Source organism: Lissotriton helveticus, chromosome 8 (assembly GCF_964261635.1).
Source record: "Lissotriton helveticus chromosome 8, aLisHel1.1, whole genome shotgun sequence".
NCBI classification, from domain to species: domain Eukaryota; kingdom Metazoa; phylum Chordata; class Amphibia; order Caudata; family Salamandridae; genus Lissotriton; species Lissotriton helveticus.
In genome coordinates, this window is record NC_136069.1 from 584,123,099 (window position 1) to 584,139,857 (window position 16,759).

A 16,759-nucleotide genomic window follows, 5' to 3' on the forward strand; every position below is an offset into this window, starting at 1 on the left:
AAGTAGACAACACGAATGAGGTACTAGAGAGACAACATCGCATGGTGATAGATAGATGCTATCCGATGCTGCCTACTTCCTCTTCAGATAAGAGTAAGGAATTGGAGGAAGATTCCCTAATGTCTTGTTTGTTGAATTCACCTCCGCCCTATGCCCAAACTCCTAACGCACCTCTGTTACCTCCTCCTGTTGCTCAACCAATGGTTGCTCAATTGCAGCAACTGGCCCAGCCTATTAATGCTCCCTTGCCTGCCTCTGCTCCATTTTTGCAGCCTGTGATTCAGCCACCAACTCCTCTTCAATACCCCACTTCTGTTCCTCAGTCGGCTATGTTTCAGTCCCCTTTGCCTTCTACGCCTCCTGTTCTCTCAAGGGATTCCCCTACCTCACATAGAAGACTAGCGGACGCCGTTTCGAATTTCTTTTCTTCTCTTCTTGGGTCTTTTAACTTGTCTCCAGCTTTTGCTAGACGACAATCTCGTTGTCAACTTCCTCTTACAGATGAGAGAGTAGTTTTGGGTTCCCTGGCTCGTAAATGGATTGAGAAAGGACTAGAATACAGTACAGGGGACATTATGAGTTCTTTTCATCAATGGGCAGAGCCCACACAAAGATATGTTTTTAATGTCATGTGTCAGACTCTTATCAGAGGTTGGGAAGATATGGAGTTGGATACCGTTCCTTCGAAGTTGCTGAAATTACAAGCTGATTTTGATAAAGGTTTTATTGTAGGACCACGAGCTGAAGAGGCGGTGAATGAACTCGTTGGGTTCCGAAACATGTTTCTGTCCCTGTCCTTTTCCGAGACTGATCCTGCCAAACACAAGGGCAGTAAGAATTATCCGATGTGTGAAGTCCCTCCGGTATGGAGAGAATCGGTGAATGGTCCGCCTCCTGTCCCTGCTCATTTACAGCGTATATGGGTTCATGAACCCTGGAAAAGGTCTGACGTATTGGTGCTTAAACAGACTCTTCCGGATCCTCGTAAAAATCCAGCTGGATATTACAAGGAATTGTCTCAAACAGTTGAGGCCTGTATTATGAATTTGGCCGATATTGATATGTTATTTGGCAATGTTGTTCCGCAAGCACTATGGGCACGGATTCGCAGGGAGAATCATGCTGGTGAATTAGGTGGTGATTGGGCCGTTATTAGAGCCGCTGACGCAAATCAAGTGGGTGGTGCGAAACCTGATGATCTGATTACGGCCCTACCAGGCAGAATAATTGAATTGATGAAAACTATGATGCCTGCGGTGCGAGTTAATTGGGATAAGCTCGCTGCATGTAAGCAAAAGAAAGACGAAAGTGTCTCGGATTTCTTCACTCGTTTTGAAGAGACGTTTATTGATCATAGTGGTCAGGATTTAAGTGTAGAGGGTGGTCAGCGATTGTTTGTGGATAAGTTTGTATACAATTTGCTTCCTGAATTGTCAAATAAACTAAAAAGTTCTGAAAGTGCATGGGCTGTCTCTTCCCCTGCTAAAATACTGGCTACTGCTCAGCTCAGTATTATGAGAATAGAGATAAGGAGGAGAAGGAGAAACAAGAGAAGAAAAATAAAGATTTGAAGACTAAGGTTCTTTTACAACAAGCTTATCCTCCGCGTGCTGCACAACCTCAGTTTTCTCAACCCCCACAGTTTCAGAAAGTGTTCCAGAAACCAGAGTATTTTACACCACGTCTTTTGTTGGGCCCTAATCAATGCGCGTATTGTAGGGAAGAGGGACATTTCAAGAATAATTGTCCGTTTGTATTACAGCGTAATAATGGGATGCCTGCTCCATGGGGTCGTGGTACTTTCCAGACAGGATCTAGAGGTAGAGGACGAGGTGTGTCCTCTCAGGGACAGCGTTCTCTTCCTTCATCTACTGCAAATTGCTTTGATCAACAGAGAGTTCAGTCTACGCAATATTATAATGACGATTTTTGTGAAAAAAGGGCTGACGATTTTCAGATCGAATAGGACAGCCATGGACGAAGTGAGGGAGTTGTGTCGATTCCAGTAGATCAAAATGGGCCATATGTCACTATCAATACTATGGGTGTTTCAGAACCGTTTCTTTTGGATACTGGTGCGATAAGAAGTTCTATTATGCATTCTAAACTCCCTGGGGCACCTTTGTCTGGCTTAATAAATACTTCTGTAGGATTTTCTGGCGTCCCAGTTCGCAATCCGGTCTCTTGTCCATTGCCTGTTTCGATTGGTCCCTATGATTTGAATGCTCCACTTATTCTGACGACTGGTTGTGGTGAAAACTTGCTGGGTTTGGATTTGTTGAAAAGACTACATGCAACATTGTATTGTTCCCCTTCTGGTGTGCATCTTATGTTGGGGAAGAAACTGACGTATTCCATGTATTTGTCCCGAGATCAGTTCCCACCTGAGTTGCTTTCTCTTCCTGAAAGCCTTTGGGCTACAGGACCGAATGACGTGGGTTGTCTTGCGACCCCCCGTATGTTGTCACAATCAAGGAAAATGTGAGAATGCCACGCATTCCCCAATACCGTATATCTACTGATGCAGAGAGAGCACTTTTGGTTATTGTTGATGACTTTATTCAGAAGGGTGTGGTTGAAGAAACGAGAGGGAATGTTTGTAACAGTCCTGTTCTTCCGATCCTTAAGAGGACTGATCCTTCACAGCCTCCTGTTTACTGATTTGTTATTGACCTTAGAGAGGTCAATAGAATAGTTGTGCCACAGTTTCCTGTTGTTCCGGATATTACAGCTTTGTTGACAATGATTCCTGCTTCGGCAGCTTGGTTTTCAGTCATAGACCTTAAGAATGCTTTCTTCAGCATTCCTATTGCTGAAGAAAGTAGGGACATCTTTGGTTTCTCTTTAGGTGGCCGACGTTTTAGATTTAAAAGAGCACCTCAAGGCTATTGTGAAAGTCCCTCCATTTACAGCAAGGCTCTTAAGTCACAACTTGATGCTTTCTCTTTGCCTCCAGGTGCTATGCTTATTCAGTATGTGGATGATTTACTGGTGGCTGCTGATACGGAAGATGTGTGTAAGAATGTGACCGTTGCGTTGTTGCACCATTTGTCTACTCTACATCATAAGGTGTCTCCCTCTAAGTTACAATATGCCCGCCAAGAGGTTACCTATTTAGGTCATCTCTTGTCGAAGGAGGGAAGGCGATTGACCCCGGAACGTATTCATACTATTTCACAGATGTCTGTAACTACCACGCAGAGAGAAGTGCGTGCCTTTTTGGGTATTACTTCCTACTGTAGACAATGGATTCCAAATGTTTCACTTTTGGCTAAACCGCTGTTGGCACTAACCTTGAAAGATACGCCACATCCGCTCCCTTGGATGGATGAATGTCAGAAAAGCTTTGTTGACTTACGTACTGCCCTGTGTTCTGCTCCAGTGCTGGGTACCCCAGATTATAGCAAGTCTTTTACACTGTACGTCGACGAGAGAGAGGGTTGCGCATTGTCAGTTCTGACACAGCAAATTGGAGATAAGCAGAGGCCATGGGCCTATTTCTCTGCTACACTAGACCCGGTAGCTAAAGCTTTGCCCAGTTGTCTCAGAGCTACGGCAGCTGCGGCGATTTCTATTAGACAGTCTGCTGAATTAGTGTTGGATAACACACTCATTGTTATGGTTCCACATGCGGTGGATACCCTGCTGAATAGAACAGAAACACAGCACCTTACCAGTGCTCGTTTGTCTGGATATGAGCTGACACTTCTAGCGAGTCATGTATATATCAAAAGATGTAACACGTCAAATCCAGCTACATTGTTGCCCCTCCCAGATGACAAAGACGTTCAGGAAAAACATGATTGTTTCCTTCGAACGGAAGAAGAAACGAAGGGTAGGATTGATTTAAAAGACACTCCGCTGAAGGACCCAGATGGGATCCTATGGGTGGACGGTTCTTGATTCAAGCTTCCAAATGGCGAGACTACTTCTGCTTATGCTGTTACCACCTTATGCACAGTTGTTGAGACAGCACGTATTGAACATAATTCAGCCCAAGCAGCTGAATTGATAGCCTTAACCAGAGCGTGTGTGTTGTCGAAGGGAAAGAGAGTAGATGTGTACACAGATAGTCAGTACGCTTTTGGCGTTGCACATAGTTTTGGTAAGCTGTGGAAGGAAAGAGGATTCTTTACCTCTCACGGGACGAAGATCCAGCATGGTCAGTTAGTGACTGATCTTCTTGAGTCACTTACCTTAGCTGCACAAATAGTGATTATAAAGTGCAGCGCGCATAAGAAAGTCACTGATGATGTGGGTCGTGGAAATGCATTTGCAGACAAGGTAGCAAGAACTACAGCTAGAGACACCGCTAGTCGAATGTATGTAGCAGGCCCCGCAAATTGGGTTAGGGAAATTGGAATGTGTGAAGACACGATTGAGAGCGTGAAAACGATTCAGGGAGAGGCTACTGAGAATGAATTGAGAATGTGGAAAGAAAGTACGGGAATGTTAGATTCGACGGGTTGTTGGACAGAATTGTCGGAACATCAGCGATGGTTATTACCGGACGCTTATGTGTTGCCGGTTGTAACTATGGCTCATGGTCCAGCCACATTAGTGCGAAAGGCATTTGTAAACTTTTGGCTCCTGTGTGGCAGAATGAATGAATTCCGAAATGTGCAGAGAATGTGGTTAAGCATTGTATTGTTTGTCTAATGCAAAACCCAGGAAAGGGTACCCCAACTCCGGCAGGTTATTTTTCTCCCCCGTCATATCCTTTTGAGGTGTTACAAATCGATTACATTCATATGGATCGATGCAACAATCTTAAGTATGTTCTGGTGGTGGTATGTGCCTTTTACCGTTGGATAGAGGCCTACCCCTTAAAAGATAACACTGCTCTGTCAACTGCTAAAGTGTTGCTTAAAGAGTTTTTCCCTAGGTTTGGTTTGCCGCACATTCTCTGGAGTGACAATGGAAGTGAATTTGTGGGTCAAATTATGCAGAAAGTGTGTCCTGGTCTTGGTATTAGACAGAAATTCCATGCGGCAAACCATCCACAGTCAGCAGGTTTGGTTGAGTGTTATAATGGTACACTCAAGCTTAAACTAGATAAGATTCAAGCCAGTACAGGTCTTGCTTGGCCAGATGCTTTGCCCCTAGCTCTCTTGTCAACCAGAACTACTGTGCACTCTCGTATGGGACTTAGCCCATATGAAGTGGTTTCCGGACGCCCAGCTAATATTTGGGGTGTCCCTCGTCCTAAGAAATACTCAGACATACCATCTCCTCTGTTAATTGATTATTTGCATGACTTGACTACTAAAATGAGCATTATTCGTCAACAGGTACAAAGTGCTTTGCCAGAGGCCTCTACAGACCCAGGTCACACCATTTTGCCCGGTGACTGGGTCTGCCTCAAGAATTTTCAACGGACCAAGAATCTGGAGCCTCGTTGGTCTACGCCTACGCAAGTTTTGCTTGTCACCCGCACAGCTGTGAAAGTGGTCGGCAAGCCAAATTGGGTTCATGGTGTGCACTGTAAAAAGGTGCCACTACCATTACCCTTTGACCAGTGGATTTGCAGTGGTGTAAGGGAATCGGATACTCCAGCGGTTCCTTGTTTTGTGCCTTTCAGTGATGCTCAAATTTATGGAACTGAGTCTGAAAAAGCAGATGACGATATTCTTGAAGCTGCTGGGCCTGCGCATCTTTGAATAGACACTACGAATCCAAAAACTCTATTCAAGGACCAGACGGTGCCGAGCAAAACGCGCTACAACTTGAGGCCGAGAGCTGGCCAGAGGAACTGAACACTTTTCGATAACCTTTTTTTCTTATTGCTCAGAGACATTTTTTTTGTATAATATTTAGTATTAGATGTGCCATCTGTCTCCGTCGCAGGGTCACGGTAGGAGACTCAGACTGTAACCTGGTTTTTGTCCTTTTAGTAAAGTGGCTAGTGCCTCAGGAAATACAGACGTACATAGCTGAGTGATTAAGGAAGATTGCCGTGAGCGACATTTTTTTTTAGATAAAGATGGATGGTACAACAACCATAGGTAGGGAAAATAGGAAACAGGAAATGAGATTGAAATATTGCGAATCATTGCGTAGTCGATTTGGCGTAACTTTGTGTATTTTTATGTTTTTGTGTATTTTGTTGGCTTGCATAGGTTGGATTGTACATATTTTGCACCCGAAAAATGTTGCTAACTCTACAACTTCTTTGCCCTCTCATCTATCTGTCTTTTCACATAAAATGCATACTCTACCCCCTCATGAACGGATTCGGAGAACTGAATATATGAATAATACGTTTATTCAGTTGTTACACGAACACCAGTTGGCTGTTAATATGACTAATTGTTGGGTGTGCGGTCTTATGCCACACAACACGCAAAAGGGGATGCCATATTTGGTTCTTCCCTTTTCATTTGAAGGTCCAGCTTGGGCTTACCTGACTATGTTTTCGGGCGCATACCATGACAGACTTAGAAACCCCGTAAAGACTTCTGGGAATGGATTGGATTTTAGCCATAGTTCTTTGATTAAAGGAATAGTGGTGATGGCTAAGATTATAGAGAAGGGCAAGATTCCGTCAGATGAGAAGAGAGCTTATGACGGATGGAATGTTACCCACTATGGCTCTAGTCTTGGTGACAAAACTAGAAAGGGTGAGTCTTCCCCAGTGTGGACCGTACCCCATCAAGGTAATCTTTGTCTCCAAGTCAACAGTAAGAAAGCTGACAGCAAGCAGAGTTGTTTACATAGCTATATTTTCTCGTCCCCTGATTTCCCTCTGTTGGTTCCGTCTCAAGGAACATATTTTGTGTGTGAAGACAGAGCTTATACATGGCTCCCTTCCCACTTTTCTGGAACTTGCTATATAGCTTTTCTTCTTCCCCCTACATATACAGCTCTGTCAGACCACCACAAAGTTAGAAATAGCCGAGGTATATTTGATGCCAAGGACACGGCAGAACAAGAGGGAGGAGATTTCCTTAAGGAATTCCTTCCCTTCTGGGGCCCGATGGTCAACAGCAGACATATCAGGCAATTGGTTCGTGTGGTTGAGACCACTAATAATGTTACTGCAGGAGCGATAGGTAACATTACAGCAGAGCTTCAGGCTGACCGTCTTATGACGTTGCAAAATAGAATTGCGCTAGATGTAATCTTAGCAGACCTAGGAGGCGTTGATAGATTGATCGGGTCTAGCTGCTGCATTTATATTCCAGACGATGCTCCGGCAATATACCAAGCCATTTCCAAATTGCATACCATCTCCGAGTCAATTCATCAAGAGGGATTGGTCCTTCATGGGATGGTTTTGGGGAATATTGTCAACTTGGGGATGGAAGATTCTAACATTCCTTGGAGCAATTTTGGCCATCATATTGTCATATTGTCTGTGTGTTCAATGTGGTCCCGCAGTGTGTGGTCTTTTGGCTACTTTATGGTGCAACAGCAGCTCGAGGATTTTATGAACATCAATGTTGATTCCGACTCAGATTAGCATGAGTTGGTTTGTTTTTGCCTGAGTAATGGCAAAAGGAGGTCTGAGGTTCTGTAAATTACGAATTTGTTTGTGCTCAGCCTCCATTTTGTAATCGCCGCCATCTTGTGTTGCCCTCACTCAGGCAGCGCGGCGAACGCAATGTTTTGGTCGCTTCTGCATTTGCGTGTCAGGTGACTTCTTTGCCTATGTTTACTAACAAGTGTCAGGGTTTGGCTGAGTACACTAATTCCTGTCTGAGCTGATTAAGCCCCGTCCGGACTACTTGTTGGTTCACACTATTCTTTCCTCCGAGCTATCTTATCTGCTGTCCTTCGCTACATGTTTCATGCATTCTCCAGTTTCACGATTGTCCTTCTACGACATGCCGCTGTGTTTTCTCTACTTGTAAATCGAATTGTGTGGATTCACTTGTAATTTTTTAAGGGGTCGAGTGACAAACAGAACCGGGAAACTTGAGTTGTTTAGGCTTAATGCATTGTCTGTAACGTTTGTTTATGTCTCATACTCTTGTGTGATTGCATTTTGCATTGTATTGTACCGTATATAAACCTGTGCGCCACGGAGTTAAGTGGCAGTCTCTTTTGAACCTCGTTTCACTAACGAATCCTAAGACTACTGTACTAGCTGCAGCTAATAAATATTATCGACTACGCCAGACGAAGAGTCCGAGTCTCTGTTTCTGACAAGGCAGGTTAACCCAAGGGGATTTCAGGCGTACCCTGCGCCGCTGGGCCTCAAGGCTGCGGTTCTCCAGGCTCTGGAAAGTAAGGGCCATATTTACATTATATCACGCAGCGCAGTGCATTCTACCATGTCACCTTGCTACGCTGTGTGATAGGGAAAGGACAGGAGTGCACCATCCTTAATATTGTATGGCGCTTTCCTGCCTTTTCCCAGCGCTGACGCAGAATGTGCTGCCTAGTGGCAATGCAGGCACCCTTACACTATCGTGCAAGGTTGCCTGTGCTGTCAGCAGGATTTTGATGCTGGAAGGGGCACCTACCTGAACATAAACAATCCCCTGAGTCATGTTCCACTTTCAAAGTGTGATGCAAAATGCAGCACACATAGAAATAGGAAGAATTGAAGAGAAATAAACATATTTCTCCTTGGAACGCCTCACCTGAGAAGGTGCAGCAGTTTTGCCACATTCCCAGGTCTACCACTAATGGTAAATCTGGGAATGTATCAAAATCAATGGGTTTTGCGTGGAACACCCACATACCACCTGATGGAGCAAGGATTCGCACGTACAGCGCCATACTTGAATTCATGAACCTCGAATAACATTAATAACGTAACCAACATGTTTGTTTTACTAAATTTGCATATTTTCTCTTACACGGGGTGTCCCAGTGATGCTTGCCTATGTGTTTACTAATCGTAATACGCTTGCTATTAAGATGGCTGCAGCTAAGCGGGAATTTCTTCTGCGCATGCGTCGTCATACCCATGTGACATGACGTACTCGCAGTTCTGGTGGGAAACCTTTTGCACTTGCGCAGTAGAGTTCAAATGGCTGATTCATGTTCTCACATGCCTGAAGCTTGCACTGCCGCTTTTGCTATGATGTTTGTTTTGCATTAACCATTAAGGCTATAGTTATTATAAAATAGTGGGAATAATATAGGGATTCATGGTATACAGTGCATTCATTTATTCTGTGTTCTGAAATTGTTTCCTTTCCATTTCATGGTACTTTACGAAATGGCCTGATGTTCCCTGCTGTACTCCATTTTGCTTGAAACTGAGTTAGCGCGAGATCCGATAGCCTCCAGAAGCAGATGACCTTTGAATTTCTGCCAAGGAGCTGACTGACTGAGAAGATACTCATGGGAACCTCACCTCGCGAACACTAGTTGCATACATTGTATTAGTGGAAAGAACATGTATTGCTGTAAACCATGTGAACCTGAAGTTTGAGGGGCGGGCTTGAAAGATGCAAATATTAAGCTTGGGAAAGTCAAATCCTGGGAGGTGTGATGACCTGTCCTCTGTCATGTCCAATGGAAATTGGGGATCCTTACACTTGCAACATTTGGAGGGTGGAACACTGACCCGAAAACAGTATAATTAGCCTAGGTTTAGCTAGAGAAATTGTCCTACTTGTCGGAATAGCTGACCTGTCACTGACCCAACGCACTCAATAGCTGATTAGAGAAACAGAGGTGCTGCGGAGCACTCTGTCAGACAGACTCACAGACCCATTTGGGGTTTTGAGAACCTTAAGTGTTGGCGAAGCACTTTGCTGGGGAATTCGAGAACCCAATCGGGGTTTTGACTGATAGCTGCAGAGAAGGTGTAGCGCAGGCATTGCAACTGAACTGCGGGTGCTGGTCTCAACTTTGGTGGTCCTGTCCTGATCCTAATCTGGTTTTTCTGTCCTGGGGTTCCATTCTGCACCTGCTGGCCTACTGGCGACTGCATTCCTTGGGGTTCCTCCTGTCCTTAACTGACCCGTGGCCAGGGTTGGTCTCCACACAGTTCTAGGTAAATATAAATCTGTGAGGGAAACACTTACATCCTTTATCTTTTCCTTTACTGAAATCTTGCTAAAGCGTAATTGCATATGTTCCTTTTTTCCCTACCCTTCCCTTGTGATAAAATCACTGATGTCGTGAAAGAGCCTTTATTAGCATGTTCCATTTTACCCCTACCTTATAGGTTGGTTATTAAAGAACAGTCTCTGAATAAATAGATGTTCCTTTTCTTTACCTTCCCTTTACTGAACCAAAGAAGTAATTCCTGAATTATTAGTGTGTTCCAAATTTTTCCTTTCCTTTAGTCGTATGGATATTCCTATTATCGTCATTTCACATTGAGCTCCTTTCTCTTATCCACTTCTTTAACAGTGAGAAGTTTGACATTTTAGTATGCTCCTTATGTTCCCGTCCTTTAGAAACACCGTACTAAATAAAGATTTTATGAGTTCATTATAGAATGTTCCCTGTTCTTACCTTCCCTTTAGACTTCTAAATGGTTGGCCTTATTCTCTTTCTACATGGATATACCCTTTTCATGATCTTGGTTATTGATGGTTTACTCGCTGTGAATTTTATGCTTTCTGAATTTGAAACTTCCTGAGTCTGTGGTTATTATAAAGAGTGCGAATATAATAAATGTTATAGTATTTTGGTGACTGCTTATCTTTTGCAGCTAGCGCCCTGATCCATTGTGATCATAGGTACCCGTGACGAGGATTGGTAAGTCGGGTACAGTGGAAATAAATAGGAATGAACTGGGTTACTGGTAGTAGTGTGTAGGTTGCCTGATTAATAAATATGGTAAATTGAATTTATGGCCCCAAATGTGCACATGGTAAATATATTATAGTCGGGTAACCTGTGCGCTCTATCAGTAATTTTCTGGTAGCAGAGCTATGGTTAGGGACTAGTGAAAGGTAGGCAGGGACTAGTTAAGATAGGTAGATAGGTACACTGCTGCTAACTGTGAAAAACATTTTTGCTGCTAAAAGTATTGATCAATCAAATGTGAAATTGTTGTTTCTATTGCTTTGAAATATTATGAAATGTTTTAAAATTTTCTCTGATATGCTGCTATATTGATTTATGTGTTAATACACTCGTTAGTAATTGTTACATGTTTGTCTGGAATCCCCGGGGGCAGAATAGCGAGTGGTAGAATAGAAGCCACGTTGCATAGAGGTCACTTACCTGAGGAAAAATTAGTGCGGGTTGGGCAGAACTGGAAGCACTAATTAGGGTTTTCTGTATAAATGTACGAGTAAATGATAGCAAAGAGTTTGCTGGCAAAACGTCTAATTATGATATCACCTAGTAAGGGTCAAACGGAAGGAGTAGCAGGTACATCTGAGCTTGATTGATAGCAAAGGGGTTCGCAGGTGAAACTTTTGGCTTAGTATATATCCCAGAGTGGATGAGTCGAAGGAGTAGCAGGCTCTCTAATGCTTGTGTGAAGGATAGGCAGAAGGGATCTATCCGCAGTATTTGAAAAGTAAATGGAAGAGATTTACTTGCAGTGAAACAAATCTTTTCTTTCTAGACACTCGAGTACAGTAGCAAATGTGTTTGCGTTGTGAATTAACCAGAGCACTTGCACTTGCAAGTTTTCCTTACCTTGTGATGGAGGGAGTCAGTTGCGGAGCTGCGCTGACGTCACTCAGTGCCGCGCTGGTATTGGTCAAGACAGCGGGCGTGTAGCTGAGACAAAATTGTAAAGGAGGGGTGAGCACAGGAGCGTGGGAACTTGTTTACGAGAAACGCCGCGCACCCATTGGTTGAAAGTGTTTTAGAATCGCGCATTTGGTTGGTTGCAGAAAATAAAAGACGCATTTGTATTGAAAGTGATTTTGTAAACAAAGTAATTTGTGAAAAGGTATATGGGGTATCCAACTCATCCCCAGACTCGACCTGATCCAAGATATCAAGGTTTTGTGAGAGATCAGTGGAAAGGCTGTGGACTACACACTATGTATGGAAGCAAGAGAAAAATTACATTTGTAGACAAAGTAAAGAATTACTTCAAGAAAGACAAACCCATCAAAATTAGAGAAGGAGTTATTATTCCACCACCTAATACTCCCGCATCATTTATGATGTTTGATAGAGGCTACCATGCTTGCATATGGTTGGAAATTTGGGTGGAATATACTAAAGATGACGGAATTTTAGCATTTCCCTTGGAAGGTACATTTAATGGCAGAATTCGGTTCAATCTGAGGACCCGAATGAATGATTTGCATCCCAGGCCCAGACTAACGCAATATGAGGCATTAGAAGAATGGGAAATAGAGGCTTTTGAGCGAGACAGACACAGAATGGACAAAAGGTTAGCTACATTTTATCCAAAGGTACCGAGAGAGACCCGAGAGAAGAGAATGAAAGACTGGAGACATAACATGATGGTAGAAGGACTGTACCCTGTAATAACGGTAGAAGAGCCCCTGGGAGGGACAAGGACAGAGAAAACAAAGCATTTAATGACCAGTGGTGATTCAGACGATGATTATCTGGAGGATATATTAATGAAGAATCCACCACCTTATAATGAGGAACCTAGATCCCTAAGTACGAGAAATCCATTCCTGAAACCTAATTATGGCGAGGGACCGAGTATGACACATCCAACTGCCCCGAGTTTTAGTCCTTCATTAGTTCCACAGATAGTACATGAAACCACCATGGAAAAAGTACTGCAGGATAGAGAACGAGAGGCTTTAGGTAAACAAAGAACAGAATTAATTCAGAAAATCTCCCAACTGAATACCAGTCCTGAAGCTCTGACAATTCCAGTAACTATTGGACCAGTTGTTTCTTTGTACGGGGATATGCAAGGGAGCCCAAAGACTCCAATTATAACTCCATCTGTAGTACAGCCGAGAAAAGAACCCTTAATAGTAGATGATCAGGCAAGTGAACGTGAATCTGTGATTTCCTCGATGGATTTACCGATAAGGGAGCCAGAAGGGAGCTCCCAGAGAAAGAACACTCCTTTTAGTTCAAGAGAGGTTCAGATTGAGTCATCGTTAGGTACGAGAAGTGCCACGGTGGTGACTCCTGAAGAAATTGACAGATGGACCCGAGAATTAGAGAAACCAAATCCTCAGCCAAAACCATTAGATATATACAAACTGAGAATAGAATTGGAGGAACTGATGGCTGGGAATGTGGGATTCGACAGACTGAATACCCTTAGTTAAGAAGAATTGTTGTTCATTTGCAAAAGTATCACCCATAATACCAGAGTGTACCATGAGAAATTATTGGACACTGCAGCTAACATGGGAATAGACATTAGCCGATCTAAAGTGTTGCAAAAACCCTACAGAGCAGAATTTTCAGACAAAGATTTAGAAAACATGAATGTGTCAGGGAAAAAGGTACAGGTCAGAGAATTGTTAAACCTGTTGCAAAAATGGGGAGATTTAGAAAAATGGAAAACCAGGTGGGCCAAGAAAAAGGAAGATAGTAGATCAAAGCAAATGACTTCTGAGTATGTCTTGAAGGAAGCAGAAAAGGTGGAAAAATTATATCCTATGCGAGAAGTGCCAGGTGGAGGATACGTACATGTTCCATGGTCTCGACAGGATATTGTGTGCTTTACAAATGACTTACCGAAAATACGAGAAAAACCTGTAGAATGGTACAGACAGGTCGGGAGATTTGTGAAAGTTCAAAAATGCCTCCTGAAAGATCTAGATGGGTTCTTTGACATTGTAGTTCCTGTAGATTTATGGACAGAATGCAAAATTGCAGTTGATTGGCCTAGTGAAGAGTTCCCTGGAGACCCGAAGACAGGGGCTCCTTCAGGGGATGTGATGAAAAAGTACAACCAGGTAATGTTATATCTGAAAGGAAAGGTACCTGCAAAAGAAACTGATTGGACCCGAATAGATAGAACTACTCAGAATAGAGACGAAACTGTGCATTCATATAATGAACGACTGTTACAGGTGTAAAGGACATACAGTGGACTGGATAACATTGAGATGAAGGACATGACCCACTTCATTTATCGATTTGTGTTAGGGTTAAGGCCTGAAATCTCACAGTGGATCAAAGACAATAAAATCTGCTGGCAGGCTAAACCAATTGATGAAGTCCTGAAGTATGCAAAATATTGCGAAGATGAGCTAGAAGACAAACGAAAGGAACTGAAAGAAAAGGTCATGTGGGCACAGGTAAAATTAGCAGAGCACCAAGAACAGCAGTTAAACAAAATGACTAATAATCAGAGTCAGAGCCCTGGGGGTGTAGGAAAGCCCAGAGTAAAAATGAGCCGAGAAGAGGCACGAAAGAAATTTCCCTGTCACGGGTGCGGAAAGATAGGTCACTGGAGAGACGAGTGTAAGGCGGTGCAGAATGGTAATGTGCAAATTAATGATTTAAATACACAGACGCAGAATGAAACACCACGGAAGACCCAGCAGCAGGTAAAACAGAATCAGTTGCCTCGTGCACCTAGGCCAAATTATAGGAGCAAAGCACAACAGGGTGAAAACACTGAAAGTTGGGAAGGAAGGGAGAGTAGAAATGCAGCAACTTCACAATTCTTGTTCAATGACACATTTCTCTGTGACAACACTTACTGACGTGCCTGAGGGAGGAGGACGAGGAGTGCGTGCTTGGCGCCTCCTTGCCGGTGGACCAGTCAGGGCCATACATTGAAGGAAAGGTTGAAGGAAATGACGTCACCTTTCTGTTGGACACTGGTGCTACCCGTTCTACTGTGAGAACAGCAGACGTTCCAAACCTACCCCTCTCGGGAGAAACAATCCAAGTTGTGGGCGTTTCTAATCAGCTAATTAGTACCCCAGTTACAGAACCTATGGAAATTAAAATTGGGAACTTTAAAGAGATGCATAGATTTGTTGTTTGTGATTCCAGTCCTGTAAACCTGCTAGGATGAGATTTGTTGCTCAAAAAGAACTGCGCTATCTTTTGCACTTCAAATGGCGTCGAAATCCAGACCCCAGATAAAGATGGAATTTACAAATTAATGTTAGCAAGACCTGACTCGGAAATTAAGAGACTGACAGTACAGGACTTACCTGAAGAACTCCAAGAGACAGTGAAACCGAAAGTATGGGATTTTACTGGAAAAGATGTAGGATTAATGGCAAATGTTGACCCAAATAAAATAGCTATAAAAGAAGATGCAGTTTATCCAAATACTAAACAGTACAAAATTAGTGCAGAAGTGAAAGCAGGAGTTGTTATTGAAATCAAACGATTGCTAGAAGCAGGCATATTGCAAGAAGTGTTGAGCAGTCCTTGTAACTCACCGATAATTGGCATAAAGAAACCTAATGGTAAGTAGAGGGTCGTACAGGACCTGCGCAAGGTTAATAAAATTGTTGTTCCTTGCTGTTTGTCGTGCCAAACACTGCAGTGATTCTATACCAAATACCGTGGAATGCTGGATGGTTTACCGTCATTGACTTATGTCATGCATTCTTTTCAATTCCATTGCATCCAGACAGCAAATTTCTTTTTTCATTTGAATTCGACAGTCATGTATATATCTGGAATCGTGTTCCTCAGGGGTACACGGAGAGTCCTTCGATTTTTAATCAGATTCTGAAAAAGTGCCTTGAAACTCTGGTATTGCCCGGGAAATCTGTCCTAGTGTAAAATATATAGACGACCTCTTAGTGGCGTCTAAGAGTCGAAAAGACTGTGTGACAGACACAATTGCCTTGCTGAACCATATAGGTGAAGGAGGACATAAAGTATCACCAGATCACTGAAGTTCTGTACCTCATCTGTAAAATATCTGGGGCACCAGATAGAGAGAGGTATCAGGAAAGTTACCACGGAAAGGATCAGAATAATTCGTAACATGGAATTGCCCAATACTCAGAAAGAAATCAGAATGTTCCTTGGAGTTGTAGGAATCTGTAGGCAATGGATTATGGGATATGCAGTCCTAGCAAGCCCATTGATAAAAATGACAAAGAAAGGAGCAAAGGATCCAGTGGAATGGGATGAGAAAGCATGACTGCATTTATAAAACTGCGAGAGTGTCTGTGTACAGCTCCTGCATTAGGAATGCCTGATTATTCAAAAGATTTTGCACTATTCTGTGACACATGAGATAATTGTGCACTTTCAGTCCTGACCCAAATCCATGGTTTGACTCGACGTCCAGTGGCATATTTTTCTTCCACATTGGACCCAGTCGCAGCTGGATTACCTGGATGTTTGAAAGCTGTAGCTGCAACCTGCACGAGTCTTGAACAGAGTGAGTCCATTGTTATGGGATATCCAGTAACTGTGTATGTTCCACATTCTGTTGTAATTTTGCTGACAAGAACAAAAACTCAGAATCTCACACCTAGTCGGCTGACTAAGTATGAGAGAATCCTTGTAGGTGCAGGAAACATGAAAATTTCTAGATGTAATATTCTGAATCCAGCCACCTTACTGCCTAGTTCATTCGCAGCAGAAGTGAGGGAGGACACTGAACATGATTGCGTTGATTTGACCGAGTTTAGACCAAAACCACGCCCAGACATAAAAGAAAACCCTTTAATTAATGAGGATTATGAGTTGTTTGTAGACGGCTCCTGCATGAGACATGAGGAAGGTGGCCTAAGTGCTGCCTACTCAGTGTGTACATTAGGAGGTCCAGTGGAAGCATCCTATTTACATGGAGTCAAGTCTGCACAAATAGCTGAATTGGTTGCATTGACAAAAGCCTGTAAATTTGGGAGGAACTCGAAGATAACCATATATACTGATAGTCAGTATGGTTATGGGGTTGTGCATGACTTTGGCTGTGGATGCAAAGGGAGTTCCGGACTTCCTCAGG